Raw genomic sequence first — 12,968 nt, 5'->3', positions numbered from 1 at the left:
ACTACATGCTGTTCAAATTCCTCCTCATTATAGCATGGGCATCACCACTGTCATCTGTTCTTTGTCTAGGTTTGAGGTCAGGATGTCTGTCATCCTCACTGAGACAGGAACTAGAGCACTCAGTGCTCTGCCCATGGTCTTCCGCTAGTTGTCTAGTTATTTAATGTGATGACGTGATCGTCACCTGCAAACCCACCTTCCAGAATAAAGACACTAACAGTACCTGATGTACGTGGGATCCATTCATCACGTACTCTTGTCCTACCTCTCCTCCACACTTGGACTACCACTGCCTCAAATCCCCAAGTCTATTATTCCTGTTCTCTTTTATATATCATTTGATCACATTGGTAGTTATTCATTGAGGGTATATGGTTTTCTATTCTTTTGCATATACATTTTATAAAAATGATACTATGCACTGTGAAATATCTTAGGCGTATTTTTTCCTTTCCACTTTATAAGACCACCCATATTGTAGTGTGGTAATCCATTTGTGACATAACCCATGTATGACTACACACCCGTTTATTCATTTGCCTCCTGTGAATGGGGATATGGGATGTTTCCAGGTTTCCCCAGTATGAAGGCATTAATCTGTCTTATGTGTATCTCCTATTATAACATTGTAAAATTCTGACTACCCAGACATTGCATTTCTGGGTCAAATTCTTTTTTTTTTAATATATGCCTGTACTCAGTGATAATGCCTTACAAACTACACTTTGGAAACATTTCTCAACTTTGGAAATCCATATTTGCTTTAACTTTTAGACAAGATTGGGTGCATTCACTGTGGGACAGTCACACACTCTATGTGTCTTTAAAAATACAAACTCTTTAATGGCAATAGTTATTTAATTATTTGACAATAAACTTAATTTACATGAACTAAGCTGACACTGCATCTAATCTCCATATAGTCTAAGTCTTCGCTCTTTCACAATTAAAATCTTTAAATTGTATATGAAATCACTCTTCATTCAGGTTCTGTAAAAACATCGATTTGTATTCTTACAAGAATTTTTTTAAGTTTCCACTTTTTGAATTTTAATCCAACTGTGTTTGACTTGTTTTTTAAATATTTATTTTTTCCATTATTTTATTTTATTTATTCATTGGATAGAGACAGAGAGAAATAAAGAGGGAAGGGAAAGATAGAGAGGGATGGGGAAGAAAGACACCTGCAGAACTGCTTGACAGCTCACAAAGCTTTTCCCCTACAGTTAGAGACCAGGAGCTTGAATTCAGCCCCTTGAATATTGTAACATCTGTGTTCAACCATGTATGCCACCACCCAGACCTCTGTGTTTGATTGGTTTTAAGAATATATGTGTGGTCTAGGAGTTGATGCAGTGGATAAAGCCTTGAACTCTCAAGCATGAGGTCCTGAACATGTACCAGACTGATGTCTGGTTCATTCTCTTTCTGCTCCTCCTAACTTCTTCATGAATAAATAAATAAAATCTTTTAAAAATAATAACATATTATATGGACACAATATTGTGCCTTTTTCTGTGTAGATAATAGGTCTAAATAATTTGTCTTGGCCAATTTTTCTTATTCTTTCAAATTATCGGACTGCCTGTGAGCTGTTTATTATCTCTCTCTCTCTCCCTCTGTGTGTGTGTGTGTGTGTATGTGTGTGTGTGTGTCTGTCTGTCTGTCTATATAATGACAACTGTAGGGTTATTGCTTCACAAGGTAAGACTTACATCTTACCAGAGAAAGTCTGCTGGCTATAATGTGAGAAATATGTTGAGTGTGGTAAGGCTTTTCCCATTGAAAAATTGGGAACTGAGGAAACATATCTTCCTATAAGACTCCCTCTTGTGAGATAGAGCTTGGAAAAGGCATGGACTCAGTTTTTTGAATCCCTGTCAGTCCCTCCCTGTCTCCATAAATCCTGCATTTTTCTGCCTCCAGGAGCCCAGCATTTCTTAAAACATAAAGCCAGCTCCCCCTGCTCCACCCTGCATTCCTTGATACTATGACCTGCCCTTTTATTATCTACATATCAATCTTCTGCTTTGTCTAACAAATGAATTAAGGCCTCCTCCCTATTCCCCCACCCATTCTGCTCATTTAACATATTCTTTCCTACCCTAAAGACTGCAGGGTATTATTAATCCTACCAGTTAAATCCCTAGCAACAGTTGCTAAGGAAGTCCCTACCTTTCCCAACTCCCTTTTACCTTTCTTCACCCCTTTCCTAACCAAATATGGTATTGTCAAGCCACTTCCATTTCCGATTTGACTCTTCCATGTTCCGACTGAGAGACGCAGGCAGTGCACCAGGAGGCTGACAACGGCCATTGTGGTTTGCGCCACGTGGCTTAACCAGGTGTGCTACCACCGGCTCTGGGGCACTCAGATGAATAAAGATTTTAATTGCCTCGCCACCACAAGCTTGGTTCCTGGGTCATCTCTCTTTCGCATCACTAGCCCGATAAAAGTCCTCCCAGATCTTCTCCAAGTGACTTGGTGTCCTTGATCAGTTTCCTCTCCATAGGGTGTTTGGAAACATCTTTGAAAAGTTATAAATGTACACAGATAACATAATTTAAGGTCTATGGAATCACTTAATCAAACTGGGAAGAGTTTTTTAAAAAATTTATTTGTTACTGGATAAAGAGAGAAATTGAGAGAGAATGGGGAGATAGAAATAAGAGAGACAGAGTGACACCTGCAGACCTGCTTCACTGCCTGTGAAGTGACTCCCCTGCAGATGGGAATCTGGGGGCTTGAACCAGGATCCTAAATGGTCCTTGCACTTTGTACCACCTGGGCTTAACCCACTGCGCTACCACCAGACTCCCTACTGGGGAGAATTTCTATCTCTACCACATGATGTCTTCCTGTCTTTGCCTAAACTGTCCTTCTATTCATTTTGTCCTCTCTAATATCTCTTAACAAAGTTGTCTGTGTTTCCCTATAAACGTTTTGAACATATCATTGGATTTATTCATTAACAAAACAATGGTTTGGAACTCTTGCAGATAGCATCTCCTCCTCATTGATGTTGTACATCATGTCCATTCATACTATACTAGACTGTTTTGCTAAATGTTCATTAGCTTTTAAAATTAGTGCATGGACTAATTTGGGGTATCCATTTAACTGATTGTGTCATACAAATGATGACAATTCTATTTTCCTCCTTCCAGCTCTTTTCCTCATACTTTTTTCTCATTAGTGCACTATGATCTTGAATATAATATTAAATAGAAATAATATTACTTCATTATTATAGAAATAATAATACTTCATTATTATCCTTCATTATTAGACAATTCCAAAAGCAATATTCTCAATGTTAGTCACTTTACAAAAATATTTAGTCTGTGTGTGTTATATTCTTATTTTTCATTTATACTTGGTCTTTCAAATGCATGGCTGTTGAATTTCATCAAATGACCTTTATCTATTCAGAAAGCAAGTTTTATTTAATTCTATAACTTGGGTGTATAAATTCCCCATCTCTGCTCACCCAATAAATTCAATTTCCTTGTGAAGTACTGTCAAGTTTATATATAGGTGTCTGAGAGTCCAGTGCCTTATCCACTGCCCCATTTCCTGGGTTGTGTGCTTTTCTGTCCTCGGTGACGATTTTGATGACTTGATCTTCCTGATTTTAATACATTTTAACATTTCAGTCTCTTCTTTGTGATTGGTATTTTTGTGTTTGTGTCCAGTGTAAGAACATTTTTTTATGTCAGGATCATGAGATATTTTCCTTTATGAATTTTATTGTCTTAGGACTTAATCTTAGAGTTACAGTAGACCTGTATATTGTGCAGGGGAAATCGATTTTTCTGGCTCAGGGGAATCAGGACAGGGGCTAGTAAAGGGAAAAAATGCTTAGTGGTAGTACATAAGATTTGCATGTGTGAAGCCCTAGGCTCAGTCCCAGACACTTCATGTGTCAGAGGTGAGCTCTACTCTACATGCAGCACCACCCTCTTTCTCTCTCTCTGTCTCTTCTTATCCCCTCTCCCCCTCTCTCTCCCTCTCCTTCCCTCCCTCTTTTCCCTCCCTTCTTCTCTCTCTCTTTCTCATAAAAGATATATCTTTAAAAAGATGGATTTTTTATGACTTTTCAGTGATCTTTACCCAACTACCATGCAGTGTCATAAATCTGTCTTCTTCTCTTTCTCTGCCTTTGTAGTTCTATCCTATTTTCTCAATTGCCACTGCTTTACAATACACCTTGATGCATGCATGTCAATATACCTACAAGTTTAAACCCTCCATCCCTGTTCTTCTTATTTAATACTGCCTTGGTTATTCTTGGTTCTCTCTATCTCTGTATAAACATTTTAAATGTTTATAAAAATCTCCAGGAAAATTAACTGAACTTTTATAAGGATTAACCTATAAATGAAAGTGCTTAAGTTAATATGTAGTTTAATTCATGAACACATTTTTGCCATTTACCAGTTGATATTGTATGACTACCATCATCACAGCCAACTTTAAGGTAGCAACATGTATGTTTCAGGACTCAGCTAGGAAGAGTTGCCCAAAGTTAGTTCTTAGGAGAAGTTGTAAATAAGAACCGCAGCATATAGCCCTCAACTGAATTAGAACTTCTTTTACATTCTTTTTTTCATGATTTGACCTTTTTTTCTTTTTTAATTTTTTTTATTTTATTTATAAAAAAGAAACACTGACAAAAACCATAAGATAAGAGAGGTACAATTCCACACAATTCCCACGACTAGAACATCGTATTCCATCCCCTCCCTTGAAAGCTTTTCTATTCTTTATACCTCTGGGAGTATGGACCCAGGGTCATTATGGGGTACAGAAAGTGGAAGGTCTGGCTTCCCCGCTGAACATGGGTATTGACAGGTCAATCTATACTCCCAGCCTGCCTCTCTCTTTCCCTAGTGAGGCCTTTTCTACATAGGTTTTCTACAGATGAACATGAATAGCCTTAGTCTTTAAGCATGATTGCAAATGTTATCTTATATTACATTTAAGTTTGTGTTTTATAATTTTTATGGTGTATACATAAGATCACCAAGTATAGAAAGATAGGCAAGTATGTAGGGAATGCCTCATTTGCGACAACATTATAATAAAGGAAAAAAATCATCTTGATTTGTTTTGGTACACTGACTTATTTCCGAAAGTCTTGCCAAATTCACACATTAATATTAATAGTTTACATATATTTTTCATTCTTCTTGAATATAATCATTTCATTTTCCAATAACTACTGTTGCAGTTCAGAGGTACTTCACTGGCTAGAGCTCTGCACTTAAAAGTATATATTTCAGAGTAATATTCTTGATATTCTTGGTATTCTTCATATCCTACTTTGTGCTTACTCAGGACCCAGGATGGGCCAGATGTGGCTGTGGGAACACATGGCTCACAGCAGCAGAGAGGCAGTTGACAAGAGTGATTTTTATAATAGAAATCAATAGCAGAGTACACATGATGGGCTCAGCAAGGGCAGTGGAAAGAGTGCCAGGGAAAACTTCCTAGAGGAGCTAACAATTAAATTTTAAACTCTGAGCAGCCTGGTGATGGAGCACCTGGTTGACCACACATGTTACACATCATAAGGACCCAGGTTCAAGCCCCAACTTGCCACCTGCAGAGGGAAAGCTTCATGAGTGTTGAAGCAAGCCTGCAGGTGTCTCTCTGTCTTTCTTACTCCCTATCTCCCTCTTCCCTCTCTATTTCTGGCTGTCTCTACCCAATAAATAAAGATAATAAGACAATTTTAATAAATAAACTGAACTCTGAAGTAGGTGTTACAAGGTAAAAGCCAGACAAGAAGGCGAATGAGAATTTGAGAGCATGTCTGCAGTTGAAAGCAATTTGGATGTGCAAGGAACAGCCCAGTGTTCTGCACCGTTGCATTCAAGAAGAGCAAGAGAGTCAGTCTGGAAGACCAGTCAGAGCCTAGTAGTAAAAAGCCTGATATGTAAGTTGAAGGGGCACAGAGCATGGTGGGACAATGAAGGACTTTTGGGAAAAAGTCCTTTGTTATTCTAGCTCATAAAATGAACTAGAAGGTATCTCTGCCTAGTCCACAGTTTTATCGAGATGGACCTTCATGTAGTTTCTTTTATTCACTCTGCTCAGTGTTTATAGTATTTCTTACGTCTGTCATTTAATATCTTTTGTTATTTCCAAAAACATCTCAGATACATTACTATCTTCAAAAATTCCATTTGAGGGCCAGAAGATAGCTCAGTGGGTAGGGTGTCACCTTTCTCTCTTCATAAGGAGTAGAGTTCAATCTCCCAGGCCCCACCTTCAGGGAGGAACCTTCGCCTATGGTGGAGTAGGGCTGCAGTTGTCTCTATCCTTCTCTCCCACTCTAACCTGCTTCCCTCTTAATCATTCTCTATTTTGATAAAAAATATAAATAAAGAGGAAGAGGAGGAGGAGGATGAAGAGGAGTAAAGAAAGAGTGGGAAAAGTCACTGTGCTGGGGTTAAGGATAAGTGTCAAGTGTCAAGATAAGGTCAAGTGCTAGAGTTAAGAATAAACGTGGTGGCAATATTTTTCTTTAAATAGCTTTTTCAAGGGCCAGGCAGTAGTGCACCTGATTAGCACATACACTACAGGGCTCAAGGACCCATGTTCAAGCCCCTGGTCCCCACCTGCAGGGCAAAAAAGCTTCATGAGTGATGAAAGAGTGTTGCAAGTGTCTCTCTGCCTCTATCCTTCTTTATCTCCCCACCCCTATTAATTTATCTGTATATTCAATCATAAATAAAATAGCTCTTTTAATTCTTCATTTTCACTGTATTTTGAAGGGATTTTTATTTTTGTTTTTGACATATTTTTATGACTCCTACTGGCTTTCTCATTGTATTTTAAATATTGAATGCATTTATCACATTTTCTTTTTTACTAGTGATTTAAAAATGATTGACAAGTTTATATGGTAAGAGGGGAACAGTTCCGCACAGTTCCCACCACCAGAGTTCCATATCCCCTCCATTGGAAGTTACCCTATTTTTATCCCTCTGGGAGTATGGACCAAAACCAGAAGGTGAGAGTTTTGGCTTCTGTAGTTGCTTCTCCACTTGAAATGGACATTGACAGGTCAATCCACACCTGTTCCTGTCTTTCCATAGTGGGTTATGGCCCTGGGGAGGTGGGGTTTCAGGACACATTGGTGTTATGTTTTCCCAAGGAAGTCAGGCTGGTGTCATGGTGCATCTGCAACTTAGTGTGTGAAAAGCATTAAGATATAAAGAAGAACGAATTGTTTAGTAATAAGGATATAATATAGCAGATGAAATTTGGGGTCTTTAGGTTGGAAGGAGCTAGGAATTCTATTTTAGGTATATTCCAAGAGGCCCATGACTTAATTTTTGCCAGATCCCCACAGCTAACATGCAAGTGGGCTAACAGTGTTGTTTAGGAAGATGGTGTCAGAGTTGGGAACAGGACTAGAAAGCTGGATTAGGGCAGAGTAGCTCCCAAATATGAGGAAAGTATGTAAGTACCATTAACTGTAAACACCATCAATCTGGCCTAGGGCTCATGTCTACTCATGTTTATCACAGGAGCCTGTGTAACCTCTGCATCCTTGTCAGTCTGAGCTCACATACAATGGTCATAGCTTGAAACATTCTAGGCTACACTCATTTCAAGACCTGTTTTTCAGAGAGTGCAGCATTCCCTACCATTGTTGTTCTATATTGAGAAAAAGGTCCTGTAAAGAACCCCAAGAGGTTTCATAATGTTGTTCCTCATGGAGATGCCCAGTGATGGTGGAGAGAGGGATCTGTTAGAGGTCTAGGACCATCATATCTATGTGGAAATCCCAGGATTCCCTGACTAAGACCCCATGATGGGGTAGCCTGGTAGTGACCAAAAGGGCCATCATTAGAGCATGCCAGTCTCTTGCGTTATCCAGCTTTTGTAGTTCTTACTTTATCTGGCAAGGTTAGGCTTAGAGTGATTGAGAGAAACAAATAAGAAGTACATAAGGAGAGTATCTGGGTTTAAGTAGAAACTACTTGACTAGGTGTTTTATGGTGTCTTTTGGGGGTCTTTCTTTTCTTTTCTTTTTCTTTTTCTTTCTTTGCCTCCAGGGTTATCTCTTGGGTTCGGTGCCTAGACTATGAATCCACTGCTCCTGGAGGCCATTTTCCTCATTTTGTTTCCCTTGTTGCTATTATTGTTATTGTTGCCATTGCTACTGTTGTTGTTGGATAGGACAAAGAGAAATCAAGAGGGAGGGGAAAACACAGAGGAGGAGAGAAAGACACCTGCAGGCCTGGCTCACCACTTGTGAAGCGAGCCCCTGCAGGTGTGTTGGTCTATTTACATAATTATTATTTTGTCTGAGACCTGCTCTGTCTGCAGGGCACTGGTTTAATCCCCACTGGTTCGCACTCTCTTTTCGCTCCACCCCCTCTCCCAGTCACAGCCTGTTTTCCACCCTACCACTCTCTTCCTGGAGAGTATAAATGCAGATGAATAAAGCCAGCATGGCATGGCATTGCATTGCAATGCTTCCCAGCTCAGCCATGAGTCCCTGGTCATCTGTCTCCCACCCGCGAAGCTATCCCGGCATTTGGTGCCCGAACAGGGACTGAACAGGGACCGGCATATGGTGCACCAATGTGGGACCTAACCAACCCATCCCCCAGATAAGTAAACTTGGCTACCCATCCACCATGCCATGAGCTGCCTTTCTACTTAAGAAGTTTCTCAAAGCCTCTACTCTTTCTTCATGAGACAGTTTCTCTGTCTCTGGAACATTTTGCTCCAGGCCACACTTCGATTCCTTATGACCATGATCGTAGAGCTTGGGAGATGTGCGGAGATTTCCCCTGGGACTTTCTGGACTCCCTCTTCCATGTTTCCCATGGAGAATGACTACTCTAACTTGAAGAGCATTGTCCAGTATGCTGGCAGTCCATGAATGGAGACACGTGGTTAATTCTACCCTCCTGATTCAATTCTTACTTTGATGGGAAGACGTTTTTAAAAATGGGTGGCTGCAACAATCCCACAGGAACTGTAAGAAACACCCTAAATGGAATTTTGAAAATCCTTTTGGACTAGGACACCTTCCAGGGACTCATGATGCAACATAGCGAGATCTAAATAATCTGATTCAAGGTGAAGAAAAAAACAAAAACTACCTACTGCTTTTCTCTCACTTCCCCCCTCATTGTTCTCTCTGAATATCTTAAGTTTGCTGTCTGATTTCAGTTGTGTTTCTTAAGAGAGTGATTTGAATGACTGAATATTTGTATGACATTGACTTTACAAACAAAAAAAAAATGCTGGACACAGCCATGATTTCCAGAGACATCCAGAAACAGTCCAAAATTGTCTTTTTCTCCTTTTATTTTTATTTTTATGTATTAGTATATATGTGAAACATTTAATCCTGAAAATTGTATGAGTATGGGCGAGGTAGAGAGTGCAATCATTATGCTAATGGTTCTCATGCCTGAGGCTTCTAACCATGGTTCTTCTATTGAGCTTATACTGTTTAAACAACCTTAAAATCATACTAGAAAGGACTTCCAAAATTATAAAGGTACTTAAACCAATTACAATTGAGTTATCAATTATAGTAAACTTCTAATCTGCTACAAGTTTTGTTTCACAAGTAAGTGAATTGTAGCTGTTGTCTTCACATGAAAAAGCATCTGCTCAAATGGAATCCCTGGAAATCCATTTGGACCCCTGTCCTCTGACATCACCCACAAGATGGCATGGCTACAATGCACCCCCCGAAACCAGTGATGTGACCTGGCATGACCTAGAGAAACTGATTCACAGACTCCAAACTCACTCTCTACAGAAAAGTGGAATTACAGTGGTTGATCTTCCCCATTGAGACAGACAGACTTGCAGCATTTCATCCCCTGGCATTTCTTCCGTGGTCATCTGCTTCAGACTGATGCTTCTATGGAACTTGCTGGTACACCTTTGGACACTCCCTTTATGTTGCTAGGTTTCTCAAAGACTGACCACAGCAGTCCATGGACTTTACAGCCAGCTGCCTTGGGACTCTATAGGCCACGTCCCCTTGCCTGCAGGCCCTGCTCCCAGAGGTAGGAAATCCCGCCTCCTTACTAGGCCCTGCCCCCAGAGGCAGGAAATGCCCTTTGAGGGATGAAACGCCCCCAGAGACAAGAGATGTCCCCAAAGGCAGGAAACACTCTTTCGCCTGATAGGCCCTGCCCTTTGAGGCAGGAAATGCCCTCTTAGGCCTCCCCTTGGCATCACACTGGTTCTTGCTGCTCTCCTATTTGTTCCTCCATGTCTTATGCCAGTTCTTTTGAAAACGCCTGCATGACATAAGTTTCTGTTCACCCCACACTCCTGATACTATGGCTATTAGTTTGAAAGAAAGGGGGAGATGTTTGTCCATTTACATAATCATTATTTTGTCTGAGACCATCCCTGTCTGCAGGGCATTGGTTTAATCCCCACTGGTTTGCACTCCGTTTTTGCTCCGCCCCCTCTCCTAGCCACACCCTGTTTTCCACCCTACCACTTCCTTCCTGGAGAGTATAAATGCAGATGAATAAAGCCAGCATGGCATGGCATGGCATTGCATTGCACTGCTTCCCAGCTCAGCCATGAGTCCCTGGTCAACTGTCTCCCGCCTGCAAAGCTAGCCCGGCACAGGTAGGGATCCGGGAGCTCAAATCCAGATCTTTATGCCAGTCCTTGCTCTTGGCACCATGTGCACTTAACCCACTGCACTGCAGCCTGGCCCCCCTTTTTTAGATCTTTCTAAATGCTTGGGGCACTTACTGAGTCAGTGTACACTATTGCGCACTTTTACTTTAAGGTGTATATCTCCCCCTAACTTAGGGATACATGTGCCCTGTCTTATGGGCTCTGGTCTATATCTAGGTTTTGTAACTTTGCTAGGAGGTGTGCCACCTGAAATAGAATTAAGGAGTCCTGTGAGCTAAGAAAGGTCTCACCAGATTGTCAGAGATTTAGGACTGACATCCCAGTCCTGGCATCTCTGGACACAGTCTGAAGTGAACTATGCCAAAGTGGCACTGGTTGCATTAATTTGATTGAAATCAGCAGATGCAGGATAGAATGGTCTGGGTCACGAGAAGCATGAAGGAAAAGAGCAAAGTCCCAGAGGTTCCAGGACTGGGAGAAATATGGATTTATAGAGAATGAGGAAGGTTTTTTGTTGTCTTAGAACCTAAGAAGGCAATAGATAATTATTATTATAATTAAATTATTTGGGAATTTGGCTTACTTCGAAAATGGCATAGTTAGGATTTAGTGTACCATATAGGATCTTACCATGAGTTATGTCATTTAATGCTATTTACAAATAACTACATCTTATATATTGACAAGACCAGTTACTTCTGGTCTTCTTGGCTTAAGATTATAGGTTATTATTAGAAATGTATTAACAATTTAAGGCCAATGTTAATATTCAATCAGTTTACCACTTTGAAACCCTGAGTGCTTAGGTTAAAGGAATAAGTACTCAGAAATGATGTCTATGCATTAAAAAGCTTAAGTCATTCAATCAATTTCCTCCCTCATATTGATTTAATAGTGATTTGTAAGACTGTGAGTTAATAGGAGTGTATATTAGCATCATTCCCTTTATCAAAGGTCTATGTCCCTACCCCCAACCCTCTACAGTGGAGCTGAAAACCTACCCTCCCCACCCACCCCCCCAAGTTTTTTACTTAGGTGCAATACTCCAAATTCAGTCAAATTTTGCTTTGTGCGGGGTCGGGTGGTAGCACAGTGGGTTAAGTACATGTGGTGCAAAGTGTGCAAGAACCAGCATAAGGATCCTGGTTTGAGCCCCTGGCTACCCACCTGCAGGGGGTCAATTCACAGGTGGTGAAGCAGGTCTGCAGGTGTCTATCTTTCACTCCACCTCTCTGTCTTCCCCTCCTCTCTCCATTTCTCTCTGTCCTATCCAACAACGATGACAACAATGGCAACAACAACAATAACTACAACAATAAAACAAGGGCAGCAAAAGGGAAAAATAAAGAAATATTTTATTAAATTCTGCTTTGCATTTCCCTTTCTGTTCTTTTCCAGATACTGTTTATGAGTGGGATCATCCCATACTCGCCTTCATCTTTCTGGCTTCTCTCGCTTATCATAATTCCTTCCAGCTGAATTCAAGTTGGGTCAAAGAAGGTAGATTCATTATTCTTAATAGCTGAGTAGAATCCCATTGTGTATGTACTACAACTTTCTCAGCTAATCATCTATTATTGGATACCTAGATTGTTTCCATGTTTTGGCTATTATGAATTGTGCTGCTATGAACATAGGTGTACACATTTTTTTAGATGGTTGTGTTTGACTCCTTAGGATATATCCTTAGGAGAGGAATTATTGGGTCATAAGGAATGTCCATTTCTAGCCATGTGAGGTTTCTCCAGGCTGCTCTCCACAGGGCTTGGACAAATTTACATTCTCACCAGCAGTGCAGAAGGGTTCCTTTCTCCCCACAACCTCTCTATCATTTGATGTTGCTGTCATTTCTGATGTATGACATTCTCACAGGGGTAATGTTCTCATTGTTGTCTTTATTTGCATTTCTCTAACAATTAGTGACTTGAAGCAATTTTTCATGTATCTATTGGCTTTTTGTATCTCTTCTGTAGTGATTATTCTGTTCATGTCCTCTCCCCACTTTTGAAATGAGTTATTTGATTGGTTTTTTGTTGCTAATTTTGGTGAGCCCTTTATGTATTTTGGTTATTCCTTTTTTGTCTGATGTGCAGTATATAAAGATCTCCCATTCTATGAGGAGTCTCTTTGTTTGGATGATGGTTTCTTTTGCTCTCCAGAAGCTTTTCAATTTGTTGTAGTCCTATTGGTTTATTTTTGTTTTAGTCTTCCTTGCAATTGGGTCTCTATCATCAAAATACCCTTGAGATTTAGACAGGAAAGAGTACCACCAATAGTTTCCTCTAAGTATTTGATAGTTTCTGGCCTAACATCCAGGC

Source organism: Erinaceus europaeus, chromosome 4, assembly GCF_950295315.1.
Source record: "Erinaceus europaeus chromosome 4, mEriEur2.1, whole genome shotgun sequence".
In the NCBI taxonomy this organism is placed as follows: Eukaryota; Metazoa; Chordata; class Mammalia; order Eulipotyphla; family Erinaceidae; genus Erinaceus; species Erinaceus europaeus.
This window is presented reverse-complemented; position numbering follows the sequence as displayed.